General features: G+C 37.2%; 1 protein-coding gene and 1 pseudogene across 2 annotated transcripts in view; one reads left to right on the plus strand and one right to left on the minus strand.

Moving 5' to 3' along the window:
* MNAT1 (MNAT1 component of CDK activating kinase) overlaps window positions 1-25426 on the minus strand; it is a 335520-nt gene that overhangs the window by 205509 nt on the left and 104585 nt on the right. The window lies entirely within an intron of this gene.
* LOC119531389 lies at window positions 4160-4803 on the plus strand (annotated as a pseudogene).

The raw sequence follows: 25426 nt of genomic DNA on the forward strand, positions 1-25426 counted from the left end.
GCTAGTAACTCTACACTTTGGATGGCCCATCATATCACAAGCACTAAAATGACTTTTTTTTTTCTGTTGCTGCCTTGTAAGAAAGTTTTTTGAAAGTTCTGTAACCAACTGATCAAAGAGGAATTACAAGGGAGAGTTACTAGCTAAAAAACCCTCCTCCCCTTAATCCCCCTGTGCCAGAGGATGCAGAACTAGTAAGAGTGCCCTAGTATGTATGGAGAAAGGAGAAAACACTGCAGCTTCTGCCCTAAGAAATCCCAGAAAAAGGGAAATGTTTACAAAAGCTATAATCAGTTAAAGATGACTGCCCCAAATCAACCAAAGTGATTGCCTAGACAAGTCAGTTTTCCCAGATAACTGCATCCCTTCCTTCCTCTCTTCTTGGGTATATATTTGGGAAGGGCTTAAAAATTCCTGGAAGTCTTCAGTTGGAAATGTAAGAAGCAGGACAGCGAACCTCTCTGTACCCAATTCCTGGAGGCCTGATGGGTTCAGTTCCTATACTGTTTTAGGTAGCTATAGGCACCACCCAATCATCCCTGCTTGCTGCAACAGATCCATGGGATCATTCAGGCTAGCAGGAGGAAAGGCTGCCTGGGAGGAGAGAGGGCTTCTTCAGCCTCCACCTCTTGAGGGCATAGGCTGCTTCTCAGGATACAGCATGGGAATTCAGGCTGGGCCAATGATGTAGCTTGTCTTATAACTTTTAAATATTTAAACATTTGGTACATTGTCCTCCAGTTGTATTCTTGCCCAACTCCACATGTGTTAGGACCATGCCAGCCCTAATCACCCCTATTATCCTGTTTATTTTCTTCATAGCATTTAGCAATATATGAAACTATCTTCTTTTTCTATATGTGTTGATTTTCTGTCTCCTTCACTAGAATGAATATTCCACGAGAGCAGGAGTCTGGCCTTGCTTAATCTCTACTCCCAGTGCCTGACACTAAATAAGTACTCAATAAACTTTACTCAAGAAAGGAATATAACACAGAGGGAAAAGGAGAAATTCCAATGAATAAAGGAAAGTTGATTTCTTCCAAGTTATGTATTTGACTTATGGAGTAAGCTAAATGAGCAGAATTATACAGGAAATAAGCATTTTTAAAGATAATAGAAAAATACTAACATTGATCCTTGCATATTTGTACCTTAACGGTGTCATCAAACAATAGCAGGAAAAAAAAAATCCCAAAGAGGGACAATAGAGACCACAGCTGTCATTACTAGGATCAACAAAACCTCAGAAAACCACTTTGGCCTAGGGAGATTGGGAGTGGTGCATTTTCCCTATTCTTAGTGGGCAGAAATTAAACCTAACCTCCAAAGTTGAAATCAGGAATATTTTATAACCACCCTAAATAAAGATATGTATAAGCAAGGAGCCATCTGAAATATTTAAAACTATGGAGCCACAAATATTATTCTATATTTCAAAGTCTTAAGAGACTAGACTAAGTCAACAATTCAGTTAACAACATAATCTAAAACACTTTAATATTTCTAAAAGTCATATTATATATTAAATATATTATTTGTTCAAATCAGTTGCACATCCCAGCATTTTGAAAATCTGCTTAATTCAGAAGTATTTTAAACAGTATTAAAGAACTTTAAAACTGTTTTACTTTCTTACACAAATTTTTCCCTTCTTGATTTTAATTGCTGAAATAACAACTTATTTGTTTAAGCTCAAAAAATACAGAAGTTTATACAGAAAAACCAAAAGTTAAACTTCATTCTGTTCTGAATCTCTGTATCTCACTTCTAAGAGGTAATATATTACCTGTTTAGTGTTATATGGCCAGACCTTTTTTTACCTGTTTACAAAATATATATACATGGAAAAACTAATCATAAAAAAGGAACCAAAGAAAAAGCTGATATTTGCTGGTTCTGTTCAACTGACAACAGAGCATCCAAAATAGTGATATGTGAGCAATCTTTCGCCTCGACGGGTGCCAGGAATTTTTTCAAATAAAACTTTATATTCCACAGAACACAGGAAAATTTGCTGAAAAAGTCAAAATCCTCCGTCATTACTCATTCCCAAAGACATTTTTATGGCTTTCTATTGTTTTTAAAAACCAGAATAGTACCCACCCTCTTTTCTCTCTCAAAATCTTATTTTTAACACATTTTCTATTGTCAAGAATACTTAACTGCTTATATTCCATTAGAAAGATTTTTAATGTACTTGCTAACTGTACTTTTTAAAAGAACAATTACATTCCATGCAGAATTTTAATAATTATTAAAACAGATTAGCTGATTTAGAAGGAGATGAATATTTAGTCACAAACTCCATATTTAAGAAATTGTTTGAAATAATCTAGTTTTATTGGCCCTTTCCATTCTTCTTCAGTTTCTTGGATTCTGGAACAATTCAAAACAGAAGGCTATGCTCTTGAAAGATAAAAGAAAAAAACAAGTCATTTGTTTTTCTGTTATAGAAATGTTTTATTCCTACACTAGTTTCTTACAATATGTACTGAATTCTGAGGGTAGGAGCTAGATATTACTAAGGAAAACCTTCCTCCCATAATATGCAGCCTAATTTTTCTGTACCAATGAATACTGACTGAAAAGCCTTGACACTGAACACTAAAACTTTATGAATCTTAATTCAACTAAACCATTTGACAAAATCTTTGCCCTAATAAAATTTCAGAGGTAGAAATAACCTCAATATTCATCTAGTTAACAAAATTAATGAAATATTACCAACTTCCAATATTGAAACATATTTCCAGATTTACAGACACCCATGAAAAATAACACCTGCTGCACTTTAGAAAAGGCAGCCAAATTACAAATAAATTTTGTTTCAACAGTTTGTTTATGGATTGGCTACTTGGAACTAGAATACCTTTTCCCAAAGACACTATGTTATATATAGTGGTTAAGTTTTCAGCCAGATTAAACTAGTCCAAAGATGTACTGGGCCTTTTAGTTTGTTTCTCCTCCTCTTCCCCTCAAAAGACTATGATAGCAGCTTTCAAATGGGAGTTAGAATGGCATAAGAATAGTCTAATGGATGTGGTCCCCAGGTAGTTGCCAACAAATTCAAATTTTCATCGTTAAAAAATCTTCAATTTTCTTTAAACATCCATCTATTCATATTCAAAAAGTTTTCTTGAGGATTTCAAAACTCGAAATTGAATTACTTTCAACAGAAGCAATATGTAATCTTGATAAAAGCAGAGGACTACCTACTGATACATAATGTGAATTTCAAGCTCACTAGCTATGGGATCTTTAATTAATCTTCTTTTCTACAATAATCATTTCTAACTTATCTCAGAATCTAAAATTAGAATGCATTATGCATATATTTATTCATGTGACATTCTCAACTTGAACCTAAATTTTCCAAATCAGTTCTTTTATACCTTTATGTTAAATTAGTATGAATGATTTTATAGCTAAAAGGAAATTCAGAAACAACCTACTCCAAAGCCTAAAGAAAGAGATCTATATACTACTGGAAAAAGTGAGTTGGGATATAAAGGCAAATAATTCATCCATATGAAAACAGCCAAGACAGACATTTTGGAAGACGGCTGTTGAAAGCTGGCATTTTGGAGAACAGCATCTTGAAACACAACCTGGGAGTAAGGAGACGCCAGCCACGTGCCTTCTGAGCTAACAGAGGTTTTCCGGACACCAATGGCCTTTCTCCAGTGAAGATACCCTATTGTTGATGCCTTACTTTGGACACTTTAATGGCCTTAAGACTTTAACTTTGTAACCAAATAAACCCCATTTTTGCCAATCCAATTCTGGTGTTTTGAATAACAACAGTATTAGCAAACCAGAACACCCACCTAATTCAGGGTGGGTCTTAATCCGTTTACTAGAGTCTTTAATAAAAGAATGAAATTCAGACAAAGAGAGAGAAAGCCACAGAAGCAATAAACTGAAAGCAAGGAAAACTGGAGGAGAAGGGAGAGATTACCAGTTACCATCATGAGCCTTGCCATGTGGCAAAGGAATCAAGGATCACAGGCAGCCAGTCTTCAGGAATAAAGCATCACCTAGATGATGCTTTGATTTGGACATTTTTCTCAGCATCAAAACCAAAAACTTGTACACTAATAAATTTCCATTGTTAAAAGCCAAATCACACGGAGACACTCCTGGAAGAACCATCGCGATGGCCGCCCAAGGAGAGCCCCAAGTGCAGTTTAAACTTGTATTGGTTGGCAATGGTGGTACTGGAAAAACTACGTTTGTGAAACGTCATTTGACTGGTGAATTTGAGAAGTATGTAGCCACCTTGGGTGTGGAGGTCCATCCCCTTGTGTTCCATACCAACAGAGGGCCTATTAAATTCAATGTGTGAAAACGGCTGGTCAGGAGAAATTCGGTGGCTTGAGAGATGGCTATTACATCCAAGCCCAGTGTGCCATTATGTTTGATGTAACATCAAGAGTTTCTTACAAGAATGTGCCTAACTGGTATAGAGATCTGGTACAGGTGTGTGAAAACATCACCATCATGTTGTGTGGCAACAAAGTGGATATTAAGGACAGGAAATTTAAGGCAAAATCCATCGTCTTCCACCAAAAGAAGAATCTTCAGTATTATGACATTTCTGCCAAAAGTAACCACAACTTTGAAAAGCCCTTCCTTTGGCTTGCTAGAAAACTGACTGGAGACCCTAACTTGGAGTTTGTGGCCATGCCTGCTCTTGCCCCATCAGAGGTTGTCATGGACCCAGCTTTGGCAGCACAGTATGAACATGACTTAGCAGTTGCTTGGACAACTGCTCTGCTGGATGAGGATGACGACCTGTGAGAAAGTGAAGCTGGAGCCCAGCGTCAGAAGTCTAGTTTTATAGGCAACTGTCCTGTGATGCCAGTGGTGCAGTGTGTTTGCCACTTTATTATACAGCTAAGCAGAACATGTGCTTAATCTTTGGGATGCTGAAGGAGATGAATGGGCTTCGGAGTGAATGTGGCAGTTAAAAAAAAAAAAAAAAAAACTTTCATTTTCTGGACCTGCATATTTAGCTGCTTTGGAACATAGTTGTTTCGAGTTTCAAACAAAAAACTGCTACAGTCACATCACAATATTCAGTGGTGAAGTCTTGTTTGTTACTGTCATACCCATTCCTTTTCATTTAGAATCAGAATAAAGTTGTATTTCAAATAAAAAATAAAAAAAAAAGCCAAATCAATTTATGTTACTGCTTTGAACAATTTAGCAAATTAAAACACGCTCATACCAAAGACAGATAAAGGTACCACTGGAAAGGAAACTACAGACCAATATCTCTTATGAATGTAAATGCAAAAATCTTCAACAAAATTTTAGCAAACCAAATCCAACAGCACATTAAAAAAATTATACACGAGAAATATCATGCAGCTGTAAGACAGAACAAAGACATGGAACATATAATAATGTGGATGAACCTTGAGGACACTGTGTTGAGTGAAGTTAGCCAGAAACAAAAGGACAATTACTGTATGGTCTCACTAATATGAACTAACATTAATGAGCAAACTTTGAGAGTTAAAAGCTGATAAGACCGGCTACTAGGAGATAGAAAGAAGGTAGAGATCAGGCATTTGATGCTGAAGGACTACAGAATGTTCAGCAGGATTGATTGTATAGATCCAGAAATAGATAGCATTTATACTGTGTGATGGTAGCACAATATTGTAAGTACACTGAACAAAAATGTCTGTGAGTAAGGCTGAAAGAGGTGGGATAGCGGAATGTATGACACCAGAGGTAAAGACAGATGATAAAGACTGGGACTGTATAACTTGGCAAAATCTGGAGTGGCCAATGACTGTCATTAAATGTAGAAATACAAAAATGTTCTCACATGTGGGAGAACAAATGAACGTCAACTATGCAGAGTGTTGAAAAAGGGATAGTATTTGGGGAAAAAATAAAGCAAACTGGAGTCTGGTCAACACTAACATTATAATATGCTACCATTAAATGTAACAAAGGGAATATACCAAAGTTAAATGTGTATCAGAGGGAGATATAAGGGAGGGATATGGGATTCTTGGTAGTGGTGGTGTTTTCTGTCCTTACTAATATATTGTATTATATGACACTTTATTTTTCTTTTTATTATCTTTTCATTACTATTCACCAAAAAAACTTTTTCATAGTAATCAACATGTTCAGTGCTGACTGTGGAGATAAATGTACAACTATATGATGATACCATGAACAACTGATTGTACACTGTGGATAATTGTGTGTTATGTGAATATATCTCTATAAAATTGTAGGAAAAAATATAAACAGGCAAAATGCTGGAGAAAACACGGAAAGAGGGATGTACCCATTTACTGTCAATGAGGAGGCAAAATGGTATAGCCTTTCTGGAGGTCACTGTGGTGGTTCCACAGGAAGCTAAGTATGTGGGGTCCATAAGATTCTGCGACCTCATTATGGGATGTGTACTTGGAAGATCTGAGAGTGGAGACATGACTGGACATTTGCGCATTGGTGTTTGTGGAGGCAGTATTCATAATTTGCAGTGGGTGGAGGTGGCCTAAGGGTACACTGACTGAGGAACAGAATGGTGAACTGTGGTGTATGCATACAATGAAATAGTGAGCAACTACGAGGAGTGAAGTCCTGAGACACTCAATGAGGTGAATGGATCCTGTACACAGCATTCTGAGTGAAGTATGCCAGAAACAAAGGCAAACACTACCATGCCTCACCAATATGGACTAACTACAATGTGTAAACTCAGAACTAAATCTTAGAGCAAAAGCATAGTCTAACAGGGATGCAATTATTGTAATGGTCCCTAGATTGTAAGCTCTTACAGCAGTCAAATCTATTCCTGAATTATAATGGCTGTCTCCAAACTCTGAGATGTTGATCCCTTACTGTATAACCTGATTGGTCTCTAGAACATTGGGTATCTGTGTTACACCTGAAACTCAAGAGCTAGAGCTTGGCAGATATGTATATCAGTATGAATACATACAGCAACTGTTAAAAAAAAAAAAAAAAAAGGCTGAAACAGAGCCCAGACTTCAAATAGAGATATGAATAAAGCAGATCTGGTTAAGACTATAGCAAATCAGGCCAAAGGGTAAAGGCTGAAACTGTGTTCAAACTTCAACTTCCATGTGAGACCAAGGGAAGAGACGTTTATTTGGTATAGGATCTATATTTTCTAAACAATATAACTTCTATAGTCGTTTGTTCAAACACCACAATTACATGGAACTTTGAACAGAAAGTGAGATATGGTACGTCTGTATAGCTTAGAGTGAAATAGCAACACATCCCAAAGTAATTTGGGCAGAAAATAAAAATATATATACAGTGCCCCCCTGAGGAGCTGGGGGAGGATGTGGAGGTGCTGGACTTCCTCACCTGGATCCTTGCTGATCTTCTCACAAACATTGGGAACTGATGGCTTGATATGCTGAGCCCTCTGTCTTGGGGCTTGCCCTTATGAAGCTCATTACTGCAAAGGAGAGGCTAAACCTGCTTATAATTTTGCCTAAGAGTCACCCCCTGAGTGCCTCTTTGTTGCTCAGATGTGGCCCTCTCTCTCTAACTAAGCCACCTTGGCAGGTGAACTCACTGCCCTCCCCACTACATGGTACCTGACTCCCAGGGATGTAAATCTCCCTGGCAACACAGGATATGACTCCCAGGGATGAGTCTGGACCTGGCATCGTGGGACTGAGAACATCTTCTTGACCAGGACAAGGAGGTGAGGTGGAGCAAAATAAAGCTTCGGTGGCTGGGAGACTGCAGTTGGAGTCGAGAGATCACTCTGGTGGACATTCTTACGCACTATATAGATAACACTTTTTAGGTTTTAATGTATTGGAGTGACTAGAACTAAATACCTGAAACTTCCAAACTCCAACCCAGTAGCCTTGACTCCTGAAGACGATTGTTTAACAATGTTGATTACAAGGGGTGACAATGTGATTGTGAAAACCCTGTGGATAGCACTCCCTTTATCCAGTGTATGAATGGATGAGTAGAAAAATGGGGACAAAAACTGAATGAAAAATAGGATGGAATGGGGGGATGATTTGGCTGTTCTTCTTTACTTTTATTCTTTTTTCTTATTCTGATTCTTTCTGGTATAAGGAAAATGTTCAAAAATAGATTGGGATCTTTCTTGTTGCCTGTTAGCTGAATAATTATCTGTTTGCCCCTGCACCTGGGTATAAAACCAAACTGGAGAAACACTTCAGGGAAGCAGATTTGGGAAAATTTCCCCTGCTTTCTTCCAGCAAAATAAACCATCTTTCCTCTTCAGCTGGTTCAGTGTGACTTCTGTTAGCTGCATTGAGCAACTGAACCATATTTGGGAACTGCTCCTTCTTCAGTTTGGTAAACATGAAGAGATGAAAACATCTGAATGACATGCTGCTCAGTGGGCTCCTGGAACTCTGAGCCTACACTTTTTTTGTGAGAACCGTGCTACTGGAATCACTGCCAGTCTGCCCTGGAGAGAACATAGTTGGGACAAACTGAAGGAAAATATTCTTTAAGGAAATTCATGGAAGTTGAGGACTGGAGTCAAGAAACCTCATGCAAGGTGGTGAGGAGGGTAACCAATTCATATGGAAAGGCTTGGATGCTTCATGCTTGGAATGAAAACCCAGAGGAAGATAGCTGATGGCAGAACTACTGACAATGAAACCAGTGGAATCAGTGACCTTCAGTGATGTAACTATCAACTTTACCAAGGAAGAGTGGGCCATGCTGGACACAAACCAGAAAAACATGTTCAGAGATGTTATGCTGGAGAAATTAATCATCTGATGTTCATGGGGTATCAGGTCTGCATATCAGAAGTGCATTCACAGTCAGAAAAAGGAGAACTGTGGAGAGAAGGATTAAGTTTTCTCCAAGTACAGAGTCCAGACAGGGAAAATGACCATAGAAAAGAAGAAATGATAAACATGCAACATATCTCTAAGAAGGACACATCTACCAACCAGACAAAGGAAATTTCTCACACTGAAGAGGATCCCCTTGAAAGTAATGATTTGGGAGAATATTTCACTCACCCCACAATGACTGACATGGGAAAGAAACCCAATGTAAACAAACAATTTCAAAGAATCCTCAATTATCCTTCATTCATTGGTCAAAATAAGAAAATTCAAACTGAATGTAAGTCATTTAACTCTCATCTATGTGGCAAAGTCTTCAAAAGTAGTTCTTGCCTTATACAACTTGAGAAAATACACACTGGAGAAAAGCCATATGGCTACCATCTATGTGGGAAAGACTTCACTGGTCATTCTACCCTCAGAAAACCCAAAAGAATTCACACAGAGGAGAAACTGTATGTCTGCAGTATGTGTGGGAAATCCTTCAGTCTTTGTGCTACCCTTAGGAAACATGAAAGAATTCATACTGGAGAGAAACCCAATATCTGCAATATATGTGGGAAATCCTTCAGTCATTTTGGTAACCTTAGGCAACATGAAAGAATTCACACTGGAGAGAAATCCAATATCTGCCATACATGTGGGAAATCCTTCAGTTGTTTTTGTAACCTTAGGCAACATGAAAGAATTCACACTGGAGAGAAACCCAATGTCTGCCATATATGTGGGAAATCCTTCAGTTTTTGTGGTGGCCTTAGGCAACAGGAAAGAATTCACACTGGGGAGAAACCATATGTCTGCCATATATGAGGGAAATCCTTCAGTCGTTTTGGTACCCTTAGGCAACATGAAATAATTCACACTGGGGAGAAACCATATGTCTGCAGTATGTGTGGGAAATCCTTCAGTCGTTGTGGTAACCTTAGGCAACATGAAAGAATTCACACTGGGGAGAAACCATATGTCTGCAGTACGTGTGGGAAATCCTTCAGTCATTTTTGTAACCTTAGGCAACATGAAAGAATTCACACTGGGGAGAAACCATATGTTTGCAGTATATGTGGGAAATCCTTCAGTCATTGTGGTACCCTTAGGAAACACGAAAGAATTCACACTGGGGAGAAACCCAGTATCTGCAATATATGTGGGAAATCCTTCAGTTGTTTTGGCACCCTTAGGCAACATGAAAGAATTCACAGTGGGGAGAAAAACAATGTGTCAGTTTGAATATATTGTGTCCCCTAAAAACTGTTATCTTTGATGTAATCTTGTGTGGGCAGATATTATCAGTGTTGATTAGATTGTAATTCTTTGAGTGTTTCTTTGGAATGTGCCCCACCCAGCTGTGGGTGATGACTCTGGATAATTTCCATGGAGGTGTTGCTCTGCCCATTTGGGGTGGGTCTAAGTTGAGTCACTGGAGCCATATAAATGAGCTGATGGACAGAGGAAACTCAGTGCATCTGTGAATGATGTTTTGAAGAGGTGCTACAGCCAAGAGGGACACTTTGAAGAATGCACTGGAAATGAGAAAGGAGCTCCAGCTTACAGAGACATTTTGGAGAAAGCCTTTGAAAGCAGACTTTTGCTCTGGCGAAGCTAAGAGAATACAAACACCCCAAGAGCAACCAAGAGTGACATTTTTGAGGAACTGAAGCCTAGAGAGTAACATCCTGGGGAAAGCCATTTTGAAACCAGAACTTTGGAGCAGACACTGGCTACATGTCTTCCCAGCTAACAGAGGTTTTCTGGACACTATTGGCCATCCTCTAGTGAAGGTACCCAATTGTTGATGTGTTACCTTGGACACTTTATGGCCTTAAGACTGTAACTGTGTAACCAAATAAACCCCCTTTTATAAAAGCCAATCCATTTCTGGGGTTTGGCATTTCAGCAGCATTAGCAAACTAGAACACCCAATGTCTACAATATATGCGGGAAATTCTTCAGTCTTTGTGGTACCCTCAGGTGACATGAAAGAATTCACACTGCAGAGCAACCACATGTCTGCCTTCTATGTGAAAAATCCTTCTATATATATGATAATCCTAGGAAACATGAGATAACACACTAGGGAGAAACCGTAAGTTGGCGATCCATGTGGGAAATCCTTCTGTGTACATGGAAAATTTAGGAAACATGAGAGAACACACACTGGGGAGAAACTATTAAGTCTGTCATCTGTGTGGGAAATCCTTCCATTTATGTGGTAAACTTTGGTTACATGAAAGAACTCACAGTGAGAAGAAACCACACACCTGCTATGTATGTGGGAAATGCTTCACTAATAGTCTCAGATGACATAAGGTAATTAACACTGGGGAGAAAACATTTCTCCCATCTAAGTAGGAAAACCTTTAGACATTATTCTGCTATTGGACATCAGAGAACTCATTAAATACATTTTGCTTATGGAAGAGTCTTCAGCCACATATTTAACATTTAAAATAAAAGAATTCACACAGGAGTGTAATAAATTTCTCTGAATGTAAAAAAAAAAAAATAGATTGAGTTGATGAATGCACAACTATATGATGGTACTGTACAGCTGATTGTAAGCCATGGATGATTGTATGGTATGTAAATATATCTCAATAAAACTGAATTTAAAAAAAATTATACATGATGACCAAGACAGGTTTATCACTTGCATGCAAGGTTGGTTCAACATAATAAAATCAATTAATGTAATATACTATATTAAAAGAATGAAAGAAAAAAATTACGTGATCATCTCAATTGACGCAACAAAGGCATCTGACAAAATCCAGCACCATATCTTGATAAAAACATTTAGAATGCTAGGAATAGAAATAAATTCCTCAACATGATAAAGGGCATACATAAAAAGCCCACAGCTAACATCCTACTTAGTGGTGAAAAATTGAAAGCATTCCCTCTAAGATCGGGAAGAAGACAAACATACTCACTGTCACCACTGTTATTCAACATTATAGTGTAAGTTCTTGCCAGAGCAATTATCCAAGAAAAAGAAATAAAAGGCATCCAGATTGGAGAGGAAGATGTAAACCTTTCCCTATTTTCAGATGATATAATCCTATATATAGAAAATCCTAAAAAATCCACAGCAAAGCTCCTAGAGCTAATAAATGAATTCAGCAAATGTCAGGGTACAAAAACAACACCCCAAAATCAGTAGTGTTTCTATACACAAGCAATAAACACTGAGAAGAAGAAATCAGGAAAAAAATTTCATTCACAACAGCAACCAAAAGAATCAAATATCTAGAAATAAATCTAGCCAAGGATGTAAAGGACCTGTACACAGAAAATTTCAAAACAACACTAAAAGAAATCAAAGAAGACCTAAATAAATGGAAGGACTTTCTATGCTCATGGACTGGAAGACTAAATACTATCAAGGTATCATGGTTATCAAAGCAATTTATAGATTCAGTGTAATCCCCATCAACATTTCAACCATCTTCTTTGCAGAAACGGAAAAGCCAATCATCAAATTTGTATGGAAAAGTAAAGGGCACCAAGTAGCTAAAGCCATCTTGAAAAAGAAGAATGATGTTGGAAGGCTCACATTTCCTGATCTTAAAACTTATTACAAAGCCACAGTAATCAAAACAACATTGTATTGGCAAAAGGACAGACATATAGACCAATGGAATAGAACTGAGAGTTCAGAAATCAACCATAAATCAAAATCATTTACGGCCAACTGATTTTTGACAAGTTGGAAAAGACCTCAACTGGGAAAAAATAGTCTCTTCACTAAACAGTGAAGAAAACTGGATCCCCATGTGCAAAAAAAACAGGGACCCCTACCTCATACCTTATACAAAAATCAACTCAAAGACCTTAATATAAGAGATAGAACCATTAAACCCCTGGAAGAAAATGTAGGGAGGCATCTTCAAGACTTTGGTTAGGCAATGGTTTCTTAGATTTTACACCCAAAGCACATGCAAAAAAAGAAAAAAATAGATAAATGGAACCTCACCAAATTTAAAGCTTTTGTTCCTCCAAAGACTTTATCAGGAAAGAAAATGACAACCTACACAATGGGAAAAATATTTGAGCACCACATATCTGATAAAGGATTAATATCCAGAATATATAAAGAAATCCTTCAACTTAATAATAAAAAGACAAACCACTGATTTAAAAAAGGGAAAAAGACTTGAACAGACACCTCTCCAAAGAATACATACAAATGTCCAGAAAGCACTTGAAAAGATGCCCAATATCATTTGCCATCAGGGAAATGCAAATCAAAACCACAATGAGATATATATATATATATATATGAATGTAGTTGAAAGGGAAAATGTTAGATTGTATATATGGTAGCAGAATAAAAAAATTTTAAAAACCCCATGGACCTATAAAACACAAATAGTGACCCCAAGTCAAAACAGGGACTATAGTTAATAATATAATTATAAAAATGTGCTATCACCAATTGTAATAAATGTTGCAACCAACGCAAGGTATTGATGGTAGGGTGGTATAACGGGAATCCTATATTTTATGCATGATTGTTCTGTAAACTCATAACTTCTCTAATAAAAAAAAGTCATCCTAAGTATGCTCAAAGATCTAAAGAAAACCATGGATAAACAACTAAAGGAAATCAGGAAAACAATAGATAAACACAAAGAGAATATCACTAGAGACATGGAAATTATTAAAAGGAGTCAAACAGAGCTGAAGACCACAGCAACAGAAATTTAAAGTTCCCTAGAGGGGTTCAACAGCAGATTGGATATGACAGAAGAATCAGTGAACTTGAAGATAAGAGCACTAAAATCATCCAGTCTGAGGGACAGAAAGAAGGAGGAATGAGAAAAAGTTAAAACAGCCTGTGAATCCTGTGGGACACCATCAAGTGTACCAATATACATACTGTGGAAGTCCTAGAAGGAGAGGAAGGAGAGAAAGGGGCAGAGAGAGAATATTCAAAGAAATAATGGCTGAAAATATCCCAAATTTAATGAAAGACATGAATATACCTATCCAAGATGCTCAATAAACTTCAAATAGGACAAACCTAAGTAGACCCACACCACATCAAGTTATAATCCAACTGTTGAATGCCAATGATAGAGAGAATTCTGAAAGTCACAAGACAGAAGAAACACATGACATACAAGGAAGCCTCAATAAGATTAAATATCAATTTCTCATCAGAAACATGGAGGCAGGTAGCAGTAGGATAACATATTTAAAGTGCTGACAGCAAAAAATTGCCAGCCAAGAATTACACATCCAGCCAAACTGTCTTTCAAAAATGAGGTAGAGATTAAGCTATTCCTTGATAAATAAGAGCTGAGGGTCTTTGTCACCAGTGGACTGGAGCCACAGGAGATGATAAAGAAAGTTCTCTAGGTTGAAAGGAAATGTTAATAGACAACAGATCAAAGTCACTTGAAGAACTGAAGATGTCTGGTAAGGGTAACGAAATGGGGAAATCTAAATGTCAGTTCTATTTTATTTTTGGTCTGTAACTCCACCTTACTTGCTACAGGATTTAAAAAACAAATGCATAAAATGTAATGATACGTTTAGTGCTATAAATTTCCCCCTTAGCACTGCTTTTGCTGCATCCCATAGGTTTTGGTATGTTGTGTTCTCATTTTCATTCGTCTCTATATATTTAGCAATTTCTCTTGCTATTTCTTCTTTAACCCACCGATTGTTTAGGAGTGTGTTGTTTAACCTCCAGGTATTTGTGAATTTTCTAAGTCTCTGATGGTTATTGACTTCTAATTGTATTCCATTGTGGTCAGAGAATGTGCTTTGAATAATTTCAATCTTTTTAAATTTATTGAGGCTTGTTTTATGTCCCAGCATATGATCTATTCTGGAGAAAGTTCCATGAGCACTAGAAAAGTCTGTGTATCCTGGTGATTTGGGATGTAATGTCCTGTATATGTCTGTTAAATCTAATTCATTTATCAGATTGTTTAGGTTTTCAGTTTCCTTATTGGTCTTCTGTCTGGTTGATCTATCTATAGGAGAGAGTGATGTGTTGAAGTCTCCCACAATTATTGTGGAAACATCAATTGCTTCCTTTAGTTTTGCCAGTGTTTCTCTCATGTATTTTGTGGCACCTTGATTGGGTGCATAGACATTTACGATTGTTATTTCTTCTTGCTGAATTGCCCCTTTTATTAGTATGTAGTGGCCTTCTTTGTCTCTCAAAACATCCCTGCATTTGAAGTCTATTTTATCTGAGATTAATATTGCTACACCTGCTTTCTTTTGGCTGTAGCTTGCATGAAATATTTTTTTCCATCCTTTCACTTTCAGTTTCTTTGTGTCCCTGTGTCTAAGATGAGTCTCTTGTATGCAACATATTGATGGTTCATTTTTTTTTGATCCATTCTGCAAATCTATATCTTTTAATTGGGGAGTTTAATCCATTTACATTCAATGTTATAACCGTGAAGGCATTTCTTGAATCGGCCATCTTATCCTTTGGTTTATGTTTGCCATATTTTTCCCTCTCTATTAATATCCTTTATTGTACCCATACCGAATCTCTTTAGTACTGAACCTTTCTCCAAGTCTCTCTGTCCTATCTTTGTTTCTCTGTCTGTAGGGCTCCCTTTAGTATCTCCAGTAGGGCAGGTCTCTTGTTAGCAAATTCTCTCAGCATTTGTTTGTCTGTGAAAAATTTAAGCTCTCCCTCAAATTTGAAGGAGAGCTTTGCTGGATAAAGTATTCTTGGCTGGAAATTTTTCTCACTCAGAATTTTAAATATATCGTGCCACTGCCTTCTCGCCTCCATGGTGGCTGCTGAGTAGTCACTACTTAGTCTTATGCTGTTTCCTTTGTATGTGGTGAATTGCTTTTCTCTTGCTGCTTTCAGAACTTGCTCCTTCTCTTCTGTGTTTGACAGTGTGATCAGTATATGTCTCGGAGTGGGTTTATTTGGATTAATTCTATTTGGAGTTCGCTGAGCATTTATGATTTGTGTATTTATGTTGTTTAGAAGATTTGGGAAGTTTTCCCCAACAATTTCTTTGAATACTCTTCCTAGACCTTTACCCTTTTCTTCCCCTTCTGGGACACCAATGAGTCTTATATTTGGACGTTTCATATTATCTATCATATCCCTGAGGTCCATTTCAATTTTTTCAATTTTTTTCCCCATTCTTTCTTTTATGCTTTCATGAGTATGAAATCAGTGGTTTCATACTCATAATGTATAAACAGGTAATTTGTGACAAGAACTACATAAATGTAAGAGGACGGAGGTTATAGGAACATAGTTTTTTCATATTATTGAAGTTTAGTTGGCATCAGAGCAAACAAGGTTATTATAAATTTAGGATTTTAAATTTAAAACCCATGGTAACTACAAAGAAAATATTAGAGAAAATGCAGGCGCATATGGACAGAAATTAGAGTACATGTGTCAGATGTGGAGGGCAGGGAGAATGGAGAGTTAATACACTATGGGTGTAGGATTTCCATTTAGAGACATGGAGTAGTTTTAGTAAGGGAAGGTGATAAGGGTACTACCACAATATTCCGAATATGATTAAGCCCACTGAATGGTATGCTTGGGAGGAGTTGAGACGGGAAAGTTTAAGTTGTATATATGTTCCCACAATTGAAAGTAAGAGGAAGAAAGGAAGGGGGGGAGGGGGGGAGGAAAAAAATAGAAGTGATGGTCTGAGACAGCAGGTGTTAAAATATCATAAAGAGACAGAAGATCTTGAGAAGAAAAAAACACTTCATCTTCAAAGTTAAAAAAAATTTATTTTTTTTCATTGATTTAGCACTCAAAATTAATATTTAATTAATCTTCTGTTGGTTGTTACCATTTAGCATAACAATTTCCAACTAACAAGCAAATGAAAATAACATAGGTTACAAATTCAATATAAGACCTGGAATGTTCCAGGTCTAGTCCTCCTCATTGATGGTTTCTATTCCTTTAATCTTCACCTTAAGTCTTGTTTGAACTAGAAAATGGAGTTATATAAACAAACACTGATACTGTGCCAGGAAAACATCGCAAAAAATGGTTTTGTTTCCTCCTTACAAAGAACAAGTACCATGGAATCCATCCAATCACCCTTTTTTATTCTCTTGCCAGGAAACTCTGAAGCGAAATTTAAATCTTCTGCTGAATAAAACTGTATATTTTCTAGAAGGAGGCTGGAATGTATGAAGGAAGATGTAAGATAAACAATATTAGGGATTGTGATGGTTAGGTTCATGTGTCAACTTGGCCAGGTGATAGTACCCAGCTGTCTGGTCAAGCAAACACTGGCCTAACAATTGCTGTGAGGACGTTTGAGGCTGGTTAATAAACCAACAGGCTGGTTTATTAAATCATCAGTCAATTGACTGCAGCTGTGACTGATGACTCACCAAAGGGTGGGCCTTCCACAATGAGAGAATGCAATTGGCTGGATTTAATCCAATTAATCAGTTGAAGGCTTATAAGCAAGACAGATAGAGGACCTTCACTTCTTCGGCTGCCCAGTGAAGCATTTCCTGAGGAGTTCGTCGAAGTTGCTGGTTCATTTCCTGAGGAGTTCATCGGACATCTTCCTTGGAGTTGACAGTTTGCTGACTGCTCTACAGAATTTGGACTTGTGCATACCCACAGTTGCGTGAGTCACTTTTACAATTTGATAGTCAGAGACACCTCTCATTGATTCTGTTTCCCTAGAGAACCCTAACTAATACAGGGATCTTATGTTGCAGACATATACGAAAGACACTAAGTGTGTTGGAGTCAAATAATTAACGTAATATCATATAACTAGTAAGAGTGACCATGGTCCTCTTCTCTTCACATTCCACATTTTCTCCTTCAATCTTATTCTTTCTTACATTTTAAATGACCTACAATAGCAATCTCTGGTGTCTACTTCTAGCCCAAATATCTCTCCTGAACTCCTTTTAGGCACTGCCTATCACACAACTCCCTTTGATATCCTACAGGTTACTTGAAAATCATTCTCTCTATGGAGGACGCCAAGTGAATAACATTAACATTGTGCATAAGGACTTATAATATGCAACAGAAACAGAAGAAAAATAACTCTTATTATAAAAGAATACTCTGAATACTATCATAAGCCCACAGCCAATGAGAAAGAGTTCAACAAATAATGCAGCACACTCTTGGAAAGTGTTAACACATCATATTCCTAACACTCTAAGCGAAGAACAGTTCCACTGCACTATCCTTAGAAGAGTGTGTTCCAAAAAATGCGGAGTCTACTCTTCTATACCCATTCTTTTTGCCATCAACGAATAGTTTTGACTCAGAATATAAAACTCATTCTAAAAAGAATGTGCAGATGATAGTGTTGGATGTTAAGATGCAAGTTTTACAGAGGCTTTAAAGATACGGTTGAGGAAACAGAGCAAAGCTCAGTTAGGAACTGGAAGAACTATGCCTCAAGATCTGCTCATTGCTGTTTTGAAATTAATTCCAAAGACAGCCCATATATTAACAATGGCTCTTTTTTCTTCCAATATAAAACATCATTTTTACAACGATGAACAAAATAACTCTGCAAAAGATACCTTATACACCTTTGTAATGTGAAGTAAAGTTTACCATTTGGTCTATTAAAATACCAATTAATAATATGCTAAAATATGCAATATTCTAAACACTGAATCCTCCGCTGATAACCTATTACATCTAATTTTACAGACCAAAAAATACATGAATTTCATGAACTGTAATTGTCCATTTATAAAATATAAATTGCAGACATGTAGTAAATTTACAAGCATAAAGATATTAATTCATTAGGTGAAAACCAAAGTTACATATTTTTAGTATAAGATGAAGTTTAATATATTAATTTAAGATTATGAACAAAGAGTGAAAAAGCTGGAGTCTTAAGATTAGCTAGCTACAGGGGTTATCTTATACTTGCTTCCCCAGTATTCAGGTAAACCTTCCCCTATTACACTAATAGGACTACAAATTTCCCAGTAATGCAATTTGAGTGGGCTTGATTTCATTCCCAAATGAAGAGGTGGACATTGACTGGTTTAAGCCAATCAGTGGTTGCCATCCTCCTGACCACAGGTGGTTCAGAAATAAGCCAACAACCCAATATGTGCCAGTGAGACTGCCAGGTGAGAACAGCAACATACTGTGACCTAGGTCTGGGCCAGGACTCCATTTTTTATTATTAACTGATTCCCATGTATCCCTATTCTAATAGGGGAGAAGTAATCATACCTTGGATCCCCAGGTTTCAATTCCAATTCATACCCTTTGGCCAATAACCCTTTCCTTCATAGGTTTGCTGCCGAAACTGAATCACTGAAGGTGTTTGGGCAGAGCAAGCATGAAGCGAAGTTGAATATAGGATCTTATAAGGAATCTAAACAAGCCAAGTACCACCAGGTTAGGCACACCAAAGACCTGAGATCTATCTGGCAATCTTTGGGCTGTTGACAACAGAAATGAACTCTCAGATTGCTCAGGTCCAAAAACCAACCCATTAAATTCATCAGACCAGTCACAACAATCTAGAAATGCTGCATTTATTACAGTCTACTTCGTTTCTCATACTAATCTTTCTACTACACTATACTTCTACAGATAACATGTATTTTTTTAATTCATTTTATTGAGATATATTCACATATCATGCAGTCATACAAAACAAATCATACGTTCGATTGTTCACAGTACCATTACATAGTTGTGCATTCATCACCAAAATCAATCCCTGACACCTTCATTACCACACACACAAAAATAACAAGAATAATAATTAAAGTGAAAAAGAGCAATTAAGTAAAAAAGAACACTGGGTGCCTTTGTTTGTTTGTTTGTTTGTTTCCTTCCCCAATTTTTCTACTCATCCATCCATAAACTAAACAAAGGGGAGTGTGGTCCATATAGCTTTCCCAATCGCATTGTTACCCCTCATAAGCTACATTTTTATACAATTGTCTTCAAGATTCATAGGTTCTGGGTTCTAGTTTGATAGTTTCAGGAATCTACTGCCAGCTACCCCAATTCATTAGAACCTAAAAAGGGTTGTCTATATTCTGCGTAAGAGTGCCCAGCAGAGTGACCTCTCAGCTCCTTTTGTGATTTCTCTGCCACTGAAGTTTATTTCATTTCCTTTCACATCCCCCTTTTGGTCAAGAAGATGTTCTCCATCCCACGATGCGGGGTCTACATTCCTCTCCAGGAGTCATATTCCATGTTGCCAGGGAGATTCACTCCCCTGGATGTCTGATCCCACGTAGGGCCACATCTGAGCCACAAAGAGACATCCGGGAGGAGGCTGTTAGGCACAGTTATAGGGAGGCCTAGCCTCTCCTTTGCAGCAACAGTCTTCCCAAGGGCAAGTCCTGTGGCAGAGGGCTCAACCCATCAAACCACCAGTCCCCTAAGTCTGTGAGCACATTAGCAACCATCGAGGTGGGGAAGCCCAATGCCCCTGCATTCTCCACCAGCTCCTCAAGGGGGCTCTGCATATTTTCTCCTTTTTTTTTTTAATTAACTCTTTTTTTAAAAAAATCAACTACATAAAAAATAGAACATTTTAAAAAATTTAAAAAAACATACAATAAAAAAACATTTCAAACAGACCATAACAAGGGAGTAAGAAAAAGACAAATAACCTAAGATAACTACTTTACTTCCAACAAGTTCCTACTCTACCCCAAGAAAGTAACCTAATATAGCAACATTTTTGTGAACTTGTTCCTACTATACCCATCAGAAATTAACAGACCATAGTCATTCCTGGGCATTCCCAGAACGTTAAATTTACCCACGATAGCTTATCTGTTCTTCTTGGATTATCGTTCCCCCTTCCTTAATTGCTGTCACTAGTTCCCCTACATTCTACATTATAAACCATTTGTTTTACATTTTTCAATGTTCACATTACTGGTAGCATACAATATTTCTCTTTTTGTGCCTGTCTTATTTTGCTTAGCATTATGTCTTCAAGGTTTATCCATGTTGTCATATGTTTCACAGCATCGTTCCTTCTTACTGCCACGTAATATTCCATCGTGTGTATACACCACATTTTATTTATCCACTCATCTGTTGAAAGACATTTGGGTTGTTTCCATCTCTTGGCAATTGTGAATAATGCTGCTATGAACATTGGCGTGCAGATATCTTGTTCCTGTCACTGCTTTCAGATCTTCCAGGTATACACCAAGAAGTGCAATCGCTGGATCGAAGGGTAACTCTATATCTAGTTTTCTAAGGAACTGCCAGACTGACTTCCAGAGTGGCTATACCATTATACAGTCCCACCAACAATGAATAAGAGTTCCAATTTCTCCACATCCTCTCCAGCATTTGCAGTTTCCTGTTTGTTTAATGGCAGCCATTCTAACTGGTGTTAGATGGTATCTCATTGTGGTCTTAATTTGCATGTCTAATAGCTAGTGAAGCTGAACATTTTTTCATGTGTTTCTTGGCCATTTGTATTTCCTCTTCAGAGAACTGTCTTTTCATATCTTTTGCCCATTTTATAATTGGGCTGTCTGTACTATTGTCATTGAGTTGTAGGATTTCTTTATATATGCAAGATAGCAGTCTTCTGTCAGATACAAGGTTTCCAAAAATTTTTTCCCATTGAGTTGGCTGCCTCTTTACCTTTTTGAGAAATTCCTTTGAGGTACAGAAACTTCTAAGTGAGGAGTTCCCATTTATCTATTTTTTCTTTTGTTGCTTGTGCTTTGGGTGTGAAGTCTAGGAAGTGGCCGCCTAATACAAGGTCTTGAAGATGTTTCCCTACATTATCTTCTAGGAGTTTTATGGTACTGTCTTGCATATTGAGATTTTTGATCCATTTTGAGTTAATTTTTATGTAGGGTGTGACGTAGGGGTCCTATTTCATTCTTTTGGATATGGATATCCAATTCTCCCAGCCCCATTTGTTGAAAAGGCTGTTATGACCCAGTTCAGTGACTTTGGGGTAACAAGTATTCTTAATTATTTTCTTTTCAGTTGGATATTTTGATGGCAGAAAAACAGACTGTACAGTCAACAAAACTGTAAACAAAAGCTACTGGTGCAGAAGTAACTATAATCTTTTCCCAATATTTATTATGGATTGAGAACAGAGGAGAAAAAAAAAAAAGATCTCACCAGGTAAACCATACAAGCAATAAAACAATTCCTTCACAAAAGGTAAAGAATAACAGTCCTAAATAAAAGTTTTTGACGTATGCAGAAAATACATGACATTAAATCAAATATTATTATTTTGATCACACATCATCAGAAAAAGAGAGAGAGAAAAAATTACTTCCAAGTGACAGGCATACCTACCTCTAAAAATATATACAATACAGTGTTAAAAGTGAGATTATATAAAGAGAGAAAGAACACAACAAACCTTCCTATGGAGCCAATTTCCAAAAGCTATAAAGCTCATTCCCACTTCCCCAACCACCCAAATTAATTTCTTAAAACACTATATAACTTCTGTCTGAAATGCAGTACAATTTTTTTTTATCATAATCACACTGACTTTCTGTGTCCTCCCATAATGTCTTCTGTACCCACTTTATGCTGAATATCACCCAAAGTATTACAACCAATGCCATCCTAGTTCTGGAATCCTACCATCAGCTATAGACTTCCCTAACAGTAGTCAATCCTTCCTCTCCAGTACAATTTTCAACAACCGTCCTACGGTTTACCTGCTCACCACTATTCCTGTCATCAGTTTTGGCAACTTCAACATTCTAAAAACTTAACCCCGATGGTATCTTGTCCTTCCCACTCAAGCCACTCACCCTCATATCTTCAACTCTCAACCATGTCAGTATCAGCAGAAATACCTCCTCTATCTAGTCTTCGAATACCACTTCCTCTCTTTTCAGATGCCTTGCACTAAATACCATCACTCTGTCCTTTGTCCTCACTTCTATGATTTAGGCAATTGAGATCAGCAACAGCAGTTTCTTTCATTTCCGCTCTTCTTGACTTACTGAATGTGGCAGATTCTCTTCCCTTACTGCCCTAGCCCTTCTAATGGGTTTGTAAGCCTATAATTGCCTATACTGTGTTCCTAACAGCTTGAAATATCTAGGGTGGTTTTTGTTTTCCTGACTAAACCCCAACTGATCCATATCCTGTTCTTTTCATGTATAGCTCACTTATCAAAATCAGTCATGTTATATTTGTTAATTGTTGTGCTTAATGTCTGTGTCTCCTACTAGATTACTGTATGAGCACATGCGTCACATCTGCTACGCTCATTATTGTATTCCAAGCCCTATGTTTCCACACAAATAATAGTTGAATGAAGGTAAAATCTTGGTAAGACACTTCCATTCACCACATCAAACATCAAAACAAAGTTTCTCTACAGTCTACCAAAATTTCAATTCACTTAGAAAAAAAAAAAAAAAAAAGTTCTCAGAAACATTTGGACTTTGCCTTCCTCACCTCATTTGCTTATTCAGCCACCTCAGGGGCTTGGAATTACTGATTTCTATCCATCACCCTGGCACTCTGCATCTTCCACTAGAATAACACAACCAAGACTCTCAAATCAGTCTTACTTTTAGAGCTTCTAGATACATGAGATTGTCTCAACTGTGATTAACAAGAAATGAAGTTATCTCTGTGATGAACCCAATAATGCAACTGGAGTTTCCGATCTAAATATCTAGTTTTTTATCTCCAATTTAAAATTCCCTAGTGATATCCTGTTATGAAAATTACATAATCAAAAGGAATGTCAGTGCCCTTCAGAAAGTTTTTTTTTTTTTCCATTAGAGAAGTTGTGGGTTTACAGAACAAGCATGTAAAATACAGGATTCCCTTATACTACTCCACCACCAACACTTGCATTAGTGTGGAAAATTTGTTACAATTGATGACAACACATTTTTTGTAATTCCATTATTTTTTAACAGTAGTTACATTTGTTACCATTAATGAAAGATTATTAAAGTAGTTCCATTAACTATTGTGCTGGTTTGAATGTATTATGTTACCCAGAAAAACCCATATTCTTTGATGCAGTCTTGTGGGGCAGATGTTTTGGTGCTGATTAGATTTGCATGGAAATATCCCCCGTCCAACTGTAGGTGATAATTCTGATGAGATATTTCCATGGAGGCATGGCCCCACTCATTCAGGGTGGGCCTTGATCAGTGGAGCCACATAAATGAGCTGACGGGCAGAGGGAACTCAGTGCAGCTGTGAGCAACGTTTTGAAGAGAAGCTACAGCCAAGAGGGACACTTTGAAGAAAGCACAGGAGCTGCAGATGAGAGACAGTTTGAAGACAGCTGTTGAAAGGAGACTCTTGCTCTGGAGAAGCTGAGAGAGGACAAATATCCCGAATGCAACTAAGAGTGACATTTTTGAGGAACTGCAGCCTAGAGAGGAACATCCTGGGAGAAAGCCATTTTGAAACCAGAACTTTGGAGCAGATGCCAGCCACTTGCCTTCCCAGCTAACAGAGGTTTTCTGGACACCATTGGCCATCCTTTAGTGAAGGTACCCAACTGCTGATGTGTTACCTTGGACACTTTATGGCCTTAAGACTATAACTGTGTAACCAAATAAATCCCCTTTTATAAAAGCCAATCCATCTCTGGTGTTTTGAATTCTGGCAGCATGAGCAAACTAGAACAACTGTTATCCACGTTTAAATAGGGGTATTTTCCCCATATTCCCAACTTATTATTTTTTTCATGCATGTCTTTGTTTTATTTTTATTACTCATCATACAACAGACAAAGGGAATGTTGGTCTCAAGGTTTTTACAATCACATAGTAAGAATGTGTTCTTTAACTCATCTAAATAAGTGTTAAATAAGAGAAAATAAAATTTTCTAGTAAACTGAAATCAAGTATAAAATTGCTCCCCATTATTACTTAATTTTACAAAAAAAAAAAAATCCTTATTTATCCAGAGAACTAAAATACTTCCAAGGAAAATTTTACACACCATTGAAAAAATCATTTATTTATTCAGCAAATTCAAATTCATTTAACAAACATTCATTATGTGCCTACTATGTGACAGGCACTGTTTGAAGATCTGGGGTTAATAAGCACAACAAAGGTCACTATCCTCAAAGAGCCTACACACTAAGAAAGGCAGGCAATTAAATTATACAGAGTTAGAAGGTGATAAAAGCTATGAAAAAAAGAAGAAAAAAATAGCATAGGGTAAACAGAATGCTGAGAGTAGCAGAGGCAGAGAGGTGGGCAAGGGCAGTAGTAAGAAAGATCAAGATTAGGGAGACATTGTAAAGATTTTGGCTTTTTGAGCAAAGAAGTGGCATGATACGAATTGCTTATTTAATAGATCACTCTGGCTGCTGTGTGGAAAATAGACTATAGGGGCAAAGGCAAAAGCAGGTAAAGTAGTAAGTGAGCCATTATTATTATTATTATTACCATAATCTATGCAAGAGATGGGGATAGCAGTGAAGGTAGAAGGGACAGCAGTGAAGGTGGAGTGAAAAGTAGACAGATTTTTATAAACACATTTCACAGAAGAGGAAATAGAAATTTCTACTAAACATGAAAAGATACATAATTAGGGAAACACATTTTATAAACCACAGTAAAATATCATTTCACAT

The sequence above is a fragment of the Choloepus didactylus genome, chromosome 4, assembly GCF_015220235.1.
Source record: "Choloepus didactylus isolate mChoDid1 chromosome 4, mChoDid1.pri, whole genome shotgun sequence".
Classification (NCBI taxonomy): domain Eukaryota; kingdom Metazoa; phylum Chordata; class Mammalia; order Pilosa; family Megalonychidae; genus Choloepus; species Choloepus didactylus.